Here is a 13,232-nt window from a genome sequence, read left to right on the forward strand (position 1 = left end):
AAACACATCACTGTTATTTTCTTTATTCTGCTGGTGATGAAATGTGTTAGGATTGTTTTTGTTTTACTGAAAAAAAAACCCTTTATTTTACATTAAGCATAGTGTCACCACATGTAAAATTCTGTGACTGACTTGACTGATTTTTTGAATAATTTTTGGCAGTTTAAAAATTATCTTCCCACTTTTTTTGGACTCCATTCTCTGATAAAATGTTAGTTATCATTGGTGTATTGTTCTCATGAATGGTTCTTACTATTTTTTCCCCTTACAGTGTCTTAAAAATGTCTTTCAATAGCTTGACTATTCAATATCTGCATGATTTCATGTGTATTGATCTTGTGGGAATTTACTTCTTTTTTGTTCACTGGTTTGCTTGAAGTGAACATCTTTTCACACATTTGAGGAAATCACAGGTGTTATTTCCCCAAATACAGGACAGTTCTGGCTCATTTTCTTTTTATCTTCTTCCTTCTGAAACTTCCACTGTATACGCCTTAAGCTTTGTGAGATTCAATCACAAGTCCTTGATGCCCCTTCATGTACTTTTGTCATAATTTTCTCTCTTCAGATGGGATCATTTCTGTGAGTCTGTCTCAAATTACCTGATTATGTCTTCTGTCATCTTCAATGTGCCATTGACTAATTCAGAGAATTTTCATAATACCATTATTTTTCAGTTCTGTAATTTACTTTGTCCATTCTTACCATTTTTATTCCCATGATGATATCATCTAACTATTCATGATTATAAGAACACGCTTATTTTTGCATCATTACCCATAGTTATAATGGCTATTTTTTAATTCTTATCTGGTAGTTCCAATATCTTAGTCATCTCAGATTTAGTTTATCCTTGATTCGTTTTCTGTTAACTATCAGCCATATTTTCTCTTTATTTGTCTAGTAATTTTGAATGTTGCATTTATTGAATGTTGTTACTGATACTTTACTGAAATTATGGATTCTGTTTTCCTCTAGACAACTCTTGTTTGCTTTAATAGTTAACTAGATTGAATTTCATTTCTAGATTGCCTCTGCTACAATGAATAGAAACTGCAAAATCCATTGAATTTTTCTAGTATTTTGGATTTAAGAGTCCTTGATTACACTAAATTCAGGGATGAGCCAGAAATTTAGACAGAGTTTATCTTGAGTCTTCCCACTTAAGCATCCCTTCTTAGTTGTGACATAGTCCTCATCTAAACCATTGATATTTCATTGGAAGGAAGATTTTGAGTTTGGAATCAAGTTTGCACTTACATGTGTAAGCCACAGGCAAGAGATGATTAAAGTGGGACACTCACCAAGGATTCTAGTTTTTTAATAAAGCATTTATAAGGCAGGCATTTACAAGTGTACATTCAAGGAAATAGTATAGGCTTCTCAAAACAGAGAGGCAGAGTGATAAAACCCAAAAAGTCTAACTGTTATTGTAAAAAAGAGAGGAAAGAAAGGTTGATTAAAGGATATAACCACAGGTACGTTTGAGTGTGTAGGATGGAAAACCATATTACTGAGCTTTTGTTGGGTCATTGAACGGAACTGTCTCCAATTTCACTGTATGAATGTCCACTTTATATGCTTTAATTATGTAATTTGGACAACTGTTCCTGGGAAGATAATATGTAACCTATTAACTGGTGATTTCTTACTGTATATTTTTTCTTGAAATACTGTATTATTTGGACTCTTTTACCGCTTTGTTTTTTTATGTCCTTTCTTTTTTTCTCTTTAAAAAAAAAAAAACAGAGAGGCATACTACATTGTAGAGCTGGGGCTATTTACATAGTCTTGGTGGTGAAAACCTGTGGACATTTTTAATCTGTATGAATTTCTTATCTTTGTTTACAGAAAAAAAGAATGGCCCCCTCACAGGAACACAAGGGACCATTTTACAGGTTAAAGTATGAAACCAAACAATTTTTATTTTTTGATGGATACTCAAAAATGATTGGCCTAAAACCATTCTTTGAATTCTCCCTCATTTCCTTTGTCTTAAAATTAAGTTTGTGCCCTTCACTTTATCAGTTAAGCTCCTTTATGGACTTGATGTATCCTTCAGAGATTTTGAGTGTGGAGAGTCTAAAAAACCAAGGGTAAACAAACCCAGGGAACACTGATATGGATAACCTTGCTAATTTGTGTCCAGGAATTACAATCTTAAAAGTATAACGTTTTTAGTCATGATTTTCCTTGCTCGATTCGTATCTTTATTTCTCCTATCCTGTCTCTCTTCACCACACTCAAATCCTGATTCCTTATTCCCATGAGGTTCAAGAGTGCTTAAGGGTCTGTCTTATGATTGTGTAGACTGTGGAGTAGTATTAATCCTGCCTTACCAGGATGAAAAATGTCACCCAGACTGACTTAAAGATGTTTGTTAAATCATCACCTTTTGATAGTCTGGAAAAGAGGACAAGAATATTAGCAAGTTATTGCCACGTAACCTGCATTTTATTACCATGTTATTCAAACAGAGGTCAGAAATTACAAGTAGAATATTGAGACACTTGAAAATACATTAGATAACATGAGTGCAATGTACCTAGAGTGGCTGAAGGAAACGTTTTGGAATGACTGCTGGGAATGAGAATTCTGACCACTCATGGATATAGATTAAAATATTTTAAGAGTCGCTGGAGACTGCTACAAGCTCTGATGTAGTATTTGGAACCTCCTTTCTTATATTTACCCTAGTGCTTAGTTCATATCCCAATGTGCCCCAAAGCTTCCTGTGCTTATAGGCGGGGCTCTGAGGAAGGGACTAGATCATGAGTGTGCAACACTCATCAGTGAATTAGTGTCTTACTAAATGTGATGTGGGATGTAGAACTGGGTCAAAGGAGGTGGTTCACCGGCGTCATGGCCTAAAGTACATTTTCCACCCTTCTCTCTCTCTCTCTCTCTCTCTCTCTCTCTCTCTCTCTCTCTGCTCCCTACCTGCCATGTCATGAGCAAGTCTCTGCTGCCATGCCCCTCCGCCACACCACCTTGCCAGTGTGGACTGACCGTTCTCCAAAGTAAACATGAGCCAAAGTAAACATTTCCTCCTTTAACTTGTGCTTGTTGGGCATTGTGTCCTAGAAACAAGAAAATAACCAAGAGAACTAGCTTTCTCTATTTTTATATTAATATTAAGTTTTTCTTTTAATGCTTATTCTCTCCTGCTGGGTGTTTTTTACCAAGTCAAAGTAAAACTCACATCAATAAAAATTAATCTATTTACAACATGCATGTATTATCAAGATTAAGTATTAGGATCTTCATGAGTTATTTTGGGGGCCTTATGAGGAGTTTCGTAGCTCCTCTCGGTGCCCTTTTTTCCTTCTTCTATCAGTTAAATCCTCTGTGGGCATGGATCGTGGTCTTCACTTCACAATATGGCTTCCCTTGGATGCCTGGGGACATTTCCCACTTCAGTGATGCTCCTTTTAGCAAAAAGCACACTGTTCAATTCCTGCCCTCTCGCGTTCAACAACCTCCCTGCTTAGGAGGCTGGGGATTCACCAGAGTTAATAGGGACCTTTTAGAAGGGTCCTGTTGGACTTGGGTCCTGCCAGTTTTGGATTCTGGCTGACCTTGAAGGGCAAGGGCAAATATATTGACTGTTTTTCTTTGTTATCTTCCTTAGTTTGGTCTCCAAGCCTTGTTTTTTTAATATCCCAGAAGGTTGATTATACCAATTTTCAAATGGGGGATTTGACTTTCCAAGTTTTTGTCTATTTTTGCCAATTCTACAGACCTTCAGAAAGCTATTTTTATCCAGAATATGTAATTATAAATTTGCATTTTCTTTTTGATGAAATTGAAAGTCATTTTTATGATGCTTGTGATTTGAATTCCTTTTGAATTTAGTGATGCTACTAGTATGCTTGTTTTCAATTCTCTAATATTATCTTAATCCTATTTATCTAGCATAAAATTTTAATGATGCTTTTGTTCATGATTTTATTTTTTACTTTTCTGTTTAAAAACGGTTATGTTTTTGTTCACATGGTTACCATTTTAATATTATTTTAAAATATACCTTATATAATTTATAACTAATTATTCAACTATTGAACTTCCATCTTTAAGTTTTATTGGATCTTTAATTATTTATAAGAGATAAACAATAATCTAATTCAATTTTTCATCTCATATTTTCTCCTCTATTTTTAATTGGCAGAATAGATACTTTTAATAATTTTTATTTTTGTCACCATTTTGTTTGAAAGGAAACAATATGAAGAAACATTCAAAATATATTACCTATTAATTATACATAAAGTTATAGGACACAATGAAACTAAAACACTGCAGTAATAGTAAACCATTTTTAATAGTTATGACTTTTTCCTTTACCAGTCATCCCAGAAATCATTTGCTTAGATTATGACTTTTCTACTCGTTATTCCCTAATGAGAACTTTAACTGTAGAATCCTCTTGTTATTTCACTTAAATCTGTTTTCTTATTACATTAATATTTGGTATCCACTATGGATGGATATAAAAATTTAAGTTCATATTTTCTTTTCTCAGAGTTCCCAATAAAGACTAGTCTTACTGTTTTGTCATTTTATTTTTTTTTTTTATTTTTAGTAGTATATGTTTACAGTATATAATAATTGCATTCATCCTAGGGAGCTGCTATATTTATAGAACACACGTTTATTCACTTTTCACCTCTTTCGTCCATCTTTCCCTCTCTATATCTCTGTCTCTCTCATAGAAGTTTCTGTTTTATATTACTTTTACTATTAATTTCTAAAATTATTATGAGACTATTAGGTTAAATGAAATAAATACACAGTCTTAACTAGTGCACGGTTTTATTTACATTAGAAAGAAGTATAAATTAAAAGCAAAATAAAATATAATAGGAAAAAGGGAGACAGGTCTTTGGCAGAACTGAAGAGCATCAAAAGATGGAGAGACAGAGAGAGAAAGTGGAAGAGAAGGCAATAAAGAATGAATTGAGATGTTTTATGTGTGTGTAGTAACTTCTATGATGAATGCAATTAATATATACTGTGACATGTATGAGGAAAATTAAAACTTTGAATACCTAGATATTACAGGTTTTGGAGTTGTTAGTTTCAAAGTCAATTTGTCTCCAGAAATACTGCACCCTTATGAGTACATTCATTAATTAAAGAAACTTTTTGAAAATTAATTTTAATATCAATTCTGATTTACTTTTAAAGTTTATTTTTCTGAGCATGTAATTATACACCATGTGTCTACACTAACTGTTTTTGTTATTAATCATGCTTATTCTGACCCTTTTATGTCACTGTACTTACTGGCTTTATGTGTTCTTATTTTGTGTCAGGGTTTCATAGTATCCAATTTTATGTACACAGTGTAACCTATTTCTTTTGAATGACATTTTCTGTTCCACTCTTGTGGATGTTTCTATATTTCTTCAATTTATTTTTTTATTATACTCAACTTCTTCTGATTTGATGAATTGCCATATTAATTTTTTGTTACACAAAGTGCTCTTTTTTTTTTTTTTTTCTTTAAACAATGTTGAGTTCAGGGTTAATGCTATGCTACAGTTTCTGCCCATGATTGCTTGCATGGGACATTTTTAACAAGTTCAAACTTTTGCTTATTATATTCTGTATTTTTTTCTGCATGTCATCCTATGGACATGGATGAGTGCCTGTTCATTTTGTGCCATCTTCTGGGACTGGCAAAGCAAGTGTATGCGGACATGATTGGTGAACTTTAGGTAGCTTAATATATTTTGCAGTTTGAAGATATCCTTTTTATTTGATATGGTGAAAAGAAATTATGTTTCACTTGACATACATTATTTTTTTAAATAGGTACCAGGCGTTGAACTCACGACCGCCTGCTTACAAGGCAAGTGCTTATGCCACTGAGCTAAATCCCCAGCCCCGACATACATTATTTTTTTTAAAAAAGTAATTGTGCTTTTAATTCCATAATTCATTTTGCTTGATTGTTTGTCTTCACAGAATAAAACTACTTTTTCATTCTCTTGATAATAAAAGGTGGCTCAGCTGATACTTGATCCTTGGAACACATTTCTTCATCTTTATATAAAGTTTCTTTATAATAATCCTTAATATTTCTCTCATATTTAGTTTTTCTTTGTAGGTACCAAGTCTCAAAAGAATGGTCACCTTTTGTAAATTTTCCCTTTAGTTCTAGAAACAGCAACTCCTCGAACCTCTGAATTGGTTTTGATTCTGCAATATGCAGTGTGCTAAGTACTGATAAGAAATGATTCTTCAATACTTTAATACTAAATATATGACTTTCTTAGTGACGATAATATTATCTCTGTTTCAAAAACATGGTTCTTCTGTTCAAGTGTCTCTTTTTTACCACCGTTAATTTTGTATCTTAAATACTTTCCAGGGTCTCATGTTGAAGTCTTAGTTTCCAGTTCTTGCCACCATGGTCTGGCCACCATGAGGTGAGCTGTTTACACTACCATGCACCTTCTGCAATCATGATCTGACTTAATATCAGCAAAAAAGTGACAGAGTCAGTAACCATGAACTGAAACTTCTGAAATCATTAGCCAACATTAATCTTCCCATTTTAAGTTTTATCCCATGTATTGTGTCACTGTAACAAAAAGTGTGATGTCTATCTTCCATCATTTTAACAAATTTAGGCTATGTCACTGTGATTTAGATATAAATTCTTCTACTTAAATATGATAATAATCATAGTGTTCTCTATTTTTTATTTTTATATTTATTAAATTTTTGTACAATTGAGATATACAGAATGATCACATTCATCATATGCATGATTTATCTTACTTTTATTTTTCCCCATTCCCTTCTCTCTTTAACCCCTCTTATCCTTATTTACAAAGCTTCATTTCTATTTTATACTTTTATTCTACTTAGTTTTATTTCTTTTTTTGTTGTAGTCAGAGGTTGGGAGAACAATTAAAATCAGGACACAGAATTTATAATATTATTTTATGATGGTCAAAAAGAGTTAATGCAAAAAAGTGCAGAAAATCTATTCACAACACTAAAGACACAGAATATTCAGCCAAGGGCCTGAATCCCAATGTCCTGCATGAGTCTAGATGAAAACCTAGAGCCTATGACAATGCCTCCCACAAGTCCAACTGAAGTTCTAGAGCCCATGAGAAGGACTCACACCAGTCTGTTTTACGGATCCTCACTGGGAAGACCTCAGAGGTCAGCAGTGGAATCTAGGAAGTCTATGCCAGTAGAGTGAAGGAGCTGTGCTGGCAGGTTTAGGGCTCTACACTAGAGCTGAGAAATCATGCTCAAAATAAGAACCAGGGCTGCCCTGAAAAGTACCACAGACATCCTCAGTGACACAGAGGTCCTGAGCTCCTCCAATGATAAGAACAGTCAAGTACATGCCAAAAAGCCAGCATGAGCATTTCTCCTGGAGGTTAAACGGCACATGTCTTCCCCTCCAGAGCCAGGAAGCGATGCTGGGCATAAGGAATAAAGCTCCCCAAAGTGAACCATAGGCACTTTCACCAACAAGGTCTCAAGCTCCTCCGATGCCAATGGTCAAACTGACATCGGGGAGGCTAATCATGAGGAGCTCCTCCAGGAGAACCAGGCTCAGAACCAGGCTTAGAGAAACCCACAATGCCTTGCTTCTCCTTCTCCACGTCTCTAGTTATACTTGCAACTTTCTCTGGTGGAACATCTACATTCAGCACGACTGTGACTTCATTCAGCTGGCGTTAAGTTGACCTTCAGTTTTTAATTCATAGCACTTTCCTTCCTACTTCCCTCCTTGTTTCTTTTTCCTTTTGAACAATTTCTTCCTATTTCACAGTATCTGTTATAAACTTTGGTTCTTATTGGCACTTCAATTTCTCACTCCAAAAAGTGTTATATTTACATATATGGCCAATTTACTTCATTTAAACTTATAGTCTCAAGGTGCATCCTTTTAGCTGTAACTGTGTCATTTATCCTTATTTATGGCTGATACTACTCCACTACATGAAAAAAAAATCTTTTTAACCCATTTGTTGGTTGTTTAGCATTTGGATTTGTTCCAAGGTTTAGCTATTATGAACTTTCTTATTATAAACATGGGTGCATGAATATCATTGTGGTATAATGCTTTTAACCCTTTTAGGATGATACCAAGAAAGGCTTGAATGGAACCTCTAGTCTTTGTTTTTTTTGAAGATCTCCACCATGATTTCCACAGTGTTTGCACCAGTCTATACTTCCACCAGCAGTGGATAAGAGTTCCTGTTAGCCAGCATTTCTTGTTGGTTAATTTCTTGCTGTTTTCCATTCTTTCTGGAATGAGATAGAATCTCATTTTTTCTTCCACTAGCGTCTTCTGTGTCTATAATATAGTACTCATTTAGTTTATTTGCTTTTCTTATTGATCTATGATTTTGAGAGTAGATGCAATCTTGACTCTTTTATCATTCTGTTAGATCCCAGAATTCCAGTAATTTTTTTCAAACATCTAATTAACACAATTGAAATAGGAAAACTAAAATCATAGGAACATAATTTTAAAAATATATGAAAAGACTAATACATGGAAATCTATATAACTTGAGGATGAAATACTTAAGCATTCACCTCTCTCTGGCCTCTATTTCAATAATTTTGAAAGTGAGTTCACCATGATCATTAATATGCATCAGGGAGAAAATGTCATGATTTTATAAGTTTTCTATTGAATTATTATGAAAAACAAAGTCCGCCTTTTAGACTAAATTAAAGTCCTAAATAATTCATGGTCTTCCAATATGGATATATTATCATGTAAGTTGTCGCTTTGTGGTGATCACAACATAATTGCTTCTTCTTTTTTCACTTGCTTGACAGGTGCAGGTATTTTGTGATATAAGCAAAGGCTTGGCACATGCTTTTATGGCTTGGATCTAAAATGTCTTTCTGGAGTCTTATATATTCATAAGTAGGCCTTGTGGAAGGTAATTAGATCTTTGGGTACTCTGCTCATCAGTGGATTATTTTATTGATCTGTTCTTTGTTAATAGCATTGTAGCAGTGCAGTTGGAAGTGGTGAGTCAGTGCGGTGTGTTCTTGTTCCAAGCTCCTCTCTTTTTCCAACTACCGAGGTGCCTTGGATTGATCAGGTTTGCTCAGCTGTGTCCTCATATGATGCCAGTTCTGCCTGGGATCCAAGCAAACACACATAGAAACTTCTGAAATTGTGAGTTACAGAGGTCAAAGAGTTTCTGCCAGTTCTGGGAAGGTAATTAATACAGTGTTTATATATTTGGGGTTGGCTTCTTGAATTTGATCTTAGTGATAATAAGATCACAATTCAGATGTTTGATCTATGGAGAAAGACCTATTATGAAAACCACAAAACTGAAGTTTATAGCCAGTCACAATCAATTGTATTACAGATAACTAATGATAGATAGATGATAAAATAATTCTACCATTGTAATCAACCAAGCTTTTGAATGCTGGTTGTGCAGTGATCCAGACAATTTCTGCCAAGGAATTCACCTATGACAAAAACCTGAAACCAGCGGCAGTGGTTTTAGAATTGGACAACTGTCATGGAAATTATTTTATAAGGTTAGTAAAATGGTGAATAAATGTATAGGAGTAGGAGAAATGCTCATTTTTGGTATGGCTGAAAGTTTGGTAAAAATGTTATTCATAATAATGGGTAAACACAAATATATATATATATATATATATATATATATATATATAAAACATTTCTTGATGATTTAGGAGGCTGTGAGATTGACTACTGAAGTGCTGAGATGACTCTTGCAAGTGCCTTTAATAAGGTTCGGCAAAACGGGAAAAATTTTCACAGTAAAAATACAATTGAGACAAGTGTGAAGACTGTAGAAATGCTAGCATTTACAAAACGTTCAGTTAAATTGTTTTGTCATATGAAATGCATGGTTATTAATACTTGGATTTAGAGGAAAGAAAGATTGGTACAACAATAAGCTATGACCCCAGATTATAACAAAGTGTGACTATCGTACCATTTTTAATAACTTAGACAGAATTCAGTGAACACACTGTATGCCTTTTCAGCAAGAAAAAAATAGGGATCCCCTACAAAGATTAAGTTTGTATTATTCCAGACATCTATTCAGGGAACCTATATTAGTAATTAAAATGAGATTTATGTCTTGAAATAATTTTTGTTGTGGCTCTTGAAATAATATTGACTAGGATGAAATGCATATAAACCTACAGCTTTCAAGAAAACTGTATTGTCCAAATCTAATCTGAAGTAGAAAAGACCAAAACTGTTCAGATGTAAAAGAATATTTGAGCCTCCTGGCTTCTCCTAGTGGAAAGCATATTTAACATTGTCCTGTGTTTTTTTCTGGAGTAGCCATAAAATTTTTTAGGAAAAGAAAGACTAGATGACAGAGAGATGTGAGGAGTAATTGAATAAGAAAACATTCCCAAGAACAAACAATCAAAGAACAATGCAGAATCAAAGTACACTGGGTGGTTTTGGCAACATGTGTGAGGAAGAAATTTCTACCTATCAGTGCCCAATATGGGCATTTTGTTATTGCCGTTTTCAAATGAAAATGTTTAGTATGTTTTTCCTCATCCTTTGTACTTTGGGTCTCATCAGATTATTGTTTTTAAATCAAGTTTAGGTTTCTGTTTCACTAGAATTGATAACTAGATAATAATGTAAATCCTGTGATTTTAGACTTTCAGTCTAATGTCATAATTTGAGGCAATTTGTGGGAATCTTGCATAAAGTATATTTTAATGTATCAGTGATTCTAAAGAACAAATTAACTGTTAAGTACTGACATCATCCTCCATTCTTAATTTTCTGGTCATAAGAGAATATATTTACACTTTTCTCATCGTTTTAGCCCTATACTTCCCAGCTCTGGTTTGGGGACTGATCACATGATTGGCCTTGATCTAAACTCATGTGACACCAGCAGGGATTTACAATGTTCTTTGTACTTTAGATTGAATTCTTGTACTGCTCTCTTGCACATGAAGAATGTGATAGCAGATTTGGGATACAATAAGGATTAGAGAAATGTGCAGATGATCAAACAAGTTAAGTTTAAACAAGACAGCCTAGAGCAATCAGGATATGGTGAATATCAGTTGAACAACTGTGAGATAAATAATTATTTGTAAAATAAAAAAAATTAAATAATTTTGTGTACAATTAAGTTTTGAATTTTTAAACATAAAGTATTATGTTAATACTTAAATCATAAGTACTTATTTAAACTCATATTTTGATGAAACTTTGGGAATGAAGATGCAATTATATTGCTTAGAAAAGGGCAAGTAAAGAGGAAAAAAGGCTGAATTTTTGGCATAAGAAGTTAATATATTTGGAAGGAAGACTAGAGAGAAAGAGATTAAAGTGCTCAAGAAAACATGGAGAGTTATAAGAAAATTATCCTAAAATTAAATAACATTTGAATCTTCAGTTCCCACATCTACACTGTTTTGGAATTAATACTGATTCCAGAACTCAAATAATGAGCATTTCCCTGGTGAGTTTACTGAGTGAAATGCACAATTATTTCTTCAGATTAAAATAGCACTTAAATTTTGAGATGAGGTTTGCAAAAATCAATTCCAGTAGGGACTCCCCAACACAGAGCTCATAGTATTCATTGGAGGATATCAGAGTTAGTTCAGTTAAAGTGTGTAATCCCTCTAAAAATGCTGTGAGTCCATTACAAGAGATAAACATCTATGCAGTCAGAACGCTTCCCACTGAGCTGAAAAAAATTAATTTTACTTCTTGTTTACTAAACTTCGAAACCATATGTCTTGCTATGGATATGGGCAATCACTTCAATAATTTTCCTGAAGTACTACTACTTCAGCTGAAATAATACAATCTGCTCACACCATAATCATACAACAAAAGCAACTAACAAAAGCATTTGAGTTCTTGGTTCCAGTTATCTTTAAGTTAGTATTTTGCCCCCCTGGCTTAGTTTATGTATGTGAACTTGTGTATCTTTGTCTTAGGCAGGTTCAGTTTAGTTACTGTTGCATTCATTGAAAGTTTGCTAATTATCACACTAGACTTCAACATAAGAAAAAACTCCTAGGGCATTTTAAGGGGAAAATAATTTAGCTCTTTTATCAAGAGATGAAAATGTTCTTAGAATTCCTGATACTAATGATTACTTACCAATCAACGTAAGACTAGTATTTATAAATTCCAAGTTCTGAGTGAATAAGAAAAATTGATTGTTTTATACTAATTCAAAGAATTTGAACATATTAACACAAAGTTTGACATTCTTAAAACCAATTTCCCATTCAGCAAAACACATGTGCTTTGCTGACAAGCATCCATTTAATTTTATATAAACACGCTCTTTGAGGCTAAAGTAAATCTGATTGGTTTTCAATGTAAAAATGAAATGTAAAATTGTTTTTTAGTAGTTTCTAGATAGAACTTATTTCTAATTCTAATTTAGCAAAAAGTATATGTCGATCAGTTGATCAGTACAGAACAGTTTGTTTTTTAATAAGACAAAGTCTTGCTATGTAGCTCAGGCTTGTCTTGACCTTGTGGCAATCCTCCTGCCTCAGTCTCTGCAAGTACAAGTGTGTACTCCCAAGCCCAGCTGGAATAATGATTTTGTGTGTGGTAAAATTTTAAAACAGGTAAAAACACAAAGCAGAACTTTACATTCAGGAACCTTTGCAGCAACCAATTGAATTTTGTTTCACTCATGGTGGTTTGGTATTCTATTGGGCAAATTTTAGGGGTGTGGTTGGGCCTGCAGTCTGAGAGTTATCTCAAGTGTGTGCCTCTGGTCAGTGTTCAAGAGGCAAAGAGGAAATGGGTGGTTATGTTTTGTTTTCTATTAGTAGATGTTTGCAGTAAATACTGATTACACTTTCCCTGGGCAATATATGAACACCACTCAAGTCTCTCTGCTTCCCTTCTCCTCTCCCACCTTTCCCTTACCTGAATCTCTTCGTTAGGTCCACATTTGCAAAATGGTATTTAATTTTGCAGTGAATCATGAACTACTAGAGCAAAGGAGCAGTTCTTAGTGGGGAATCCTAGAAGAAATCTTGAACTTAACAAATACTGAATCAAAATAAAGAACTTGGTAGTAGTTACCACAATATTAAAGGTTTACCATGATATTAAAATAATAAAACTCAATACCAAATATTATGTGATTATGCTATGATACTATGAATGTGTAAGGTATGTTTAAAGAAATAGAAATAGTACGTATCAAGAAAAGGTATACTGT

The sequence above is a fragment of the Cavia porcellus genome, unplaced genomic scaffold (genome assembly GCF_034190915.1).
Source record: "Cavia porcellus strain 051 isolate PalLab524CR breed Dunkin Hartley unplaced genomic scaffold, mCavPor4.1 scaffold_15, whole genome shotgun sequence".
Taxonomy (NCBI): domain Eukaryota; kingdom Metazoa; phylum Chordata; class Mammalia; order Rodentia; family Caviidae; genus Cavia; species Cavia porcellus.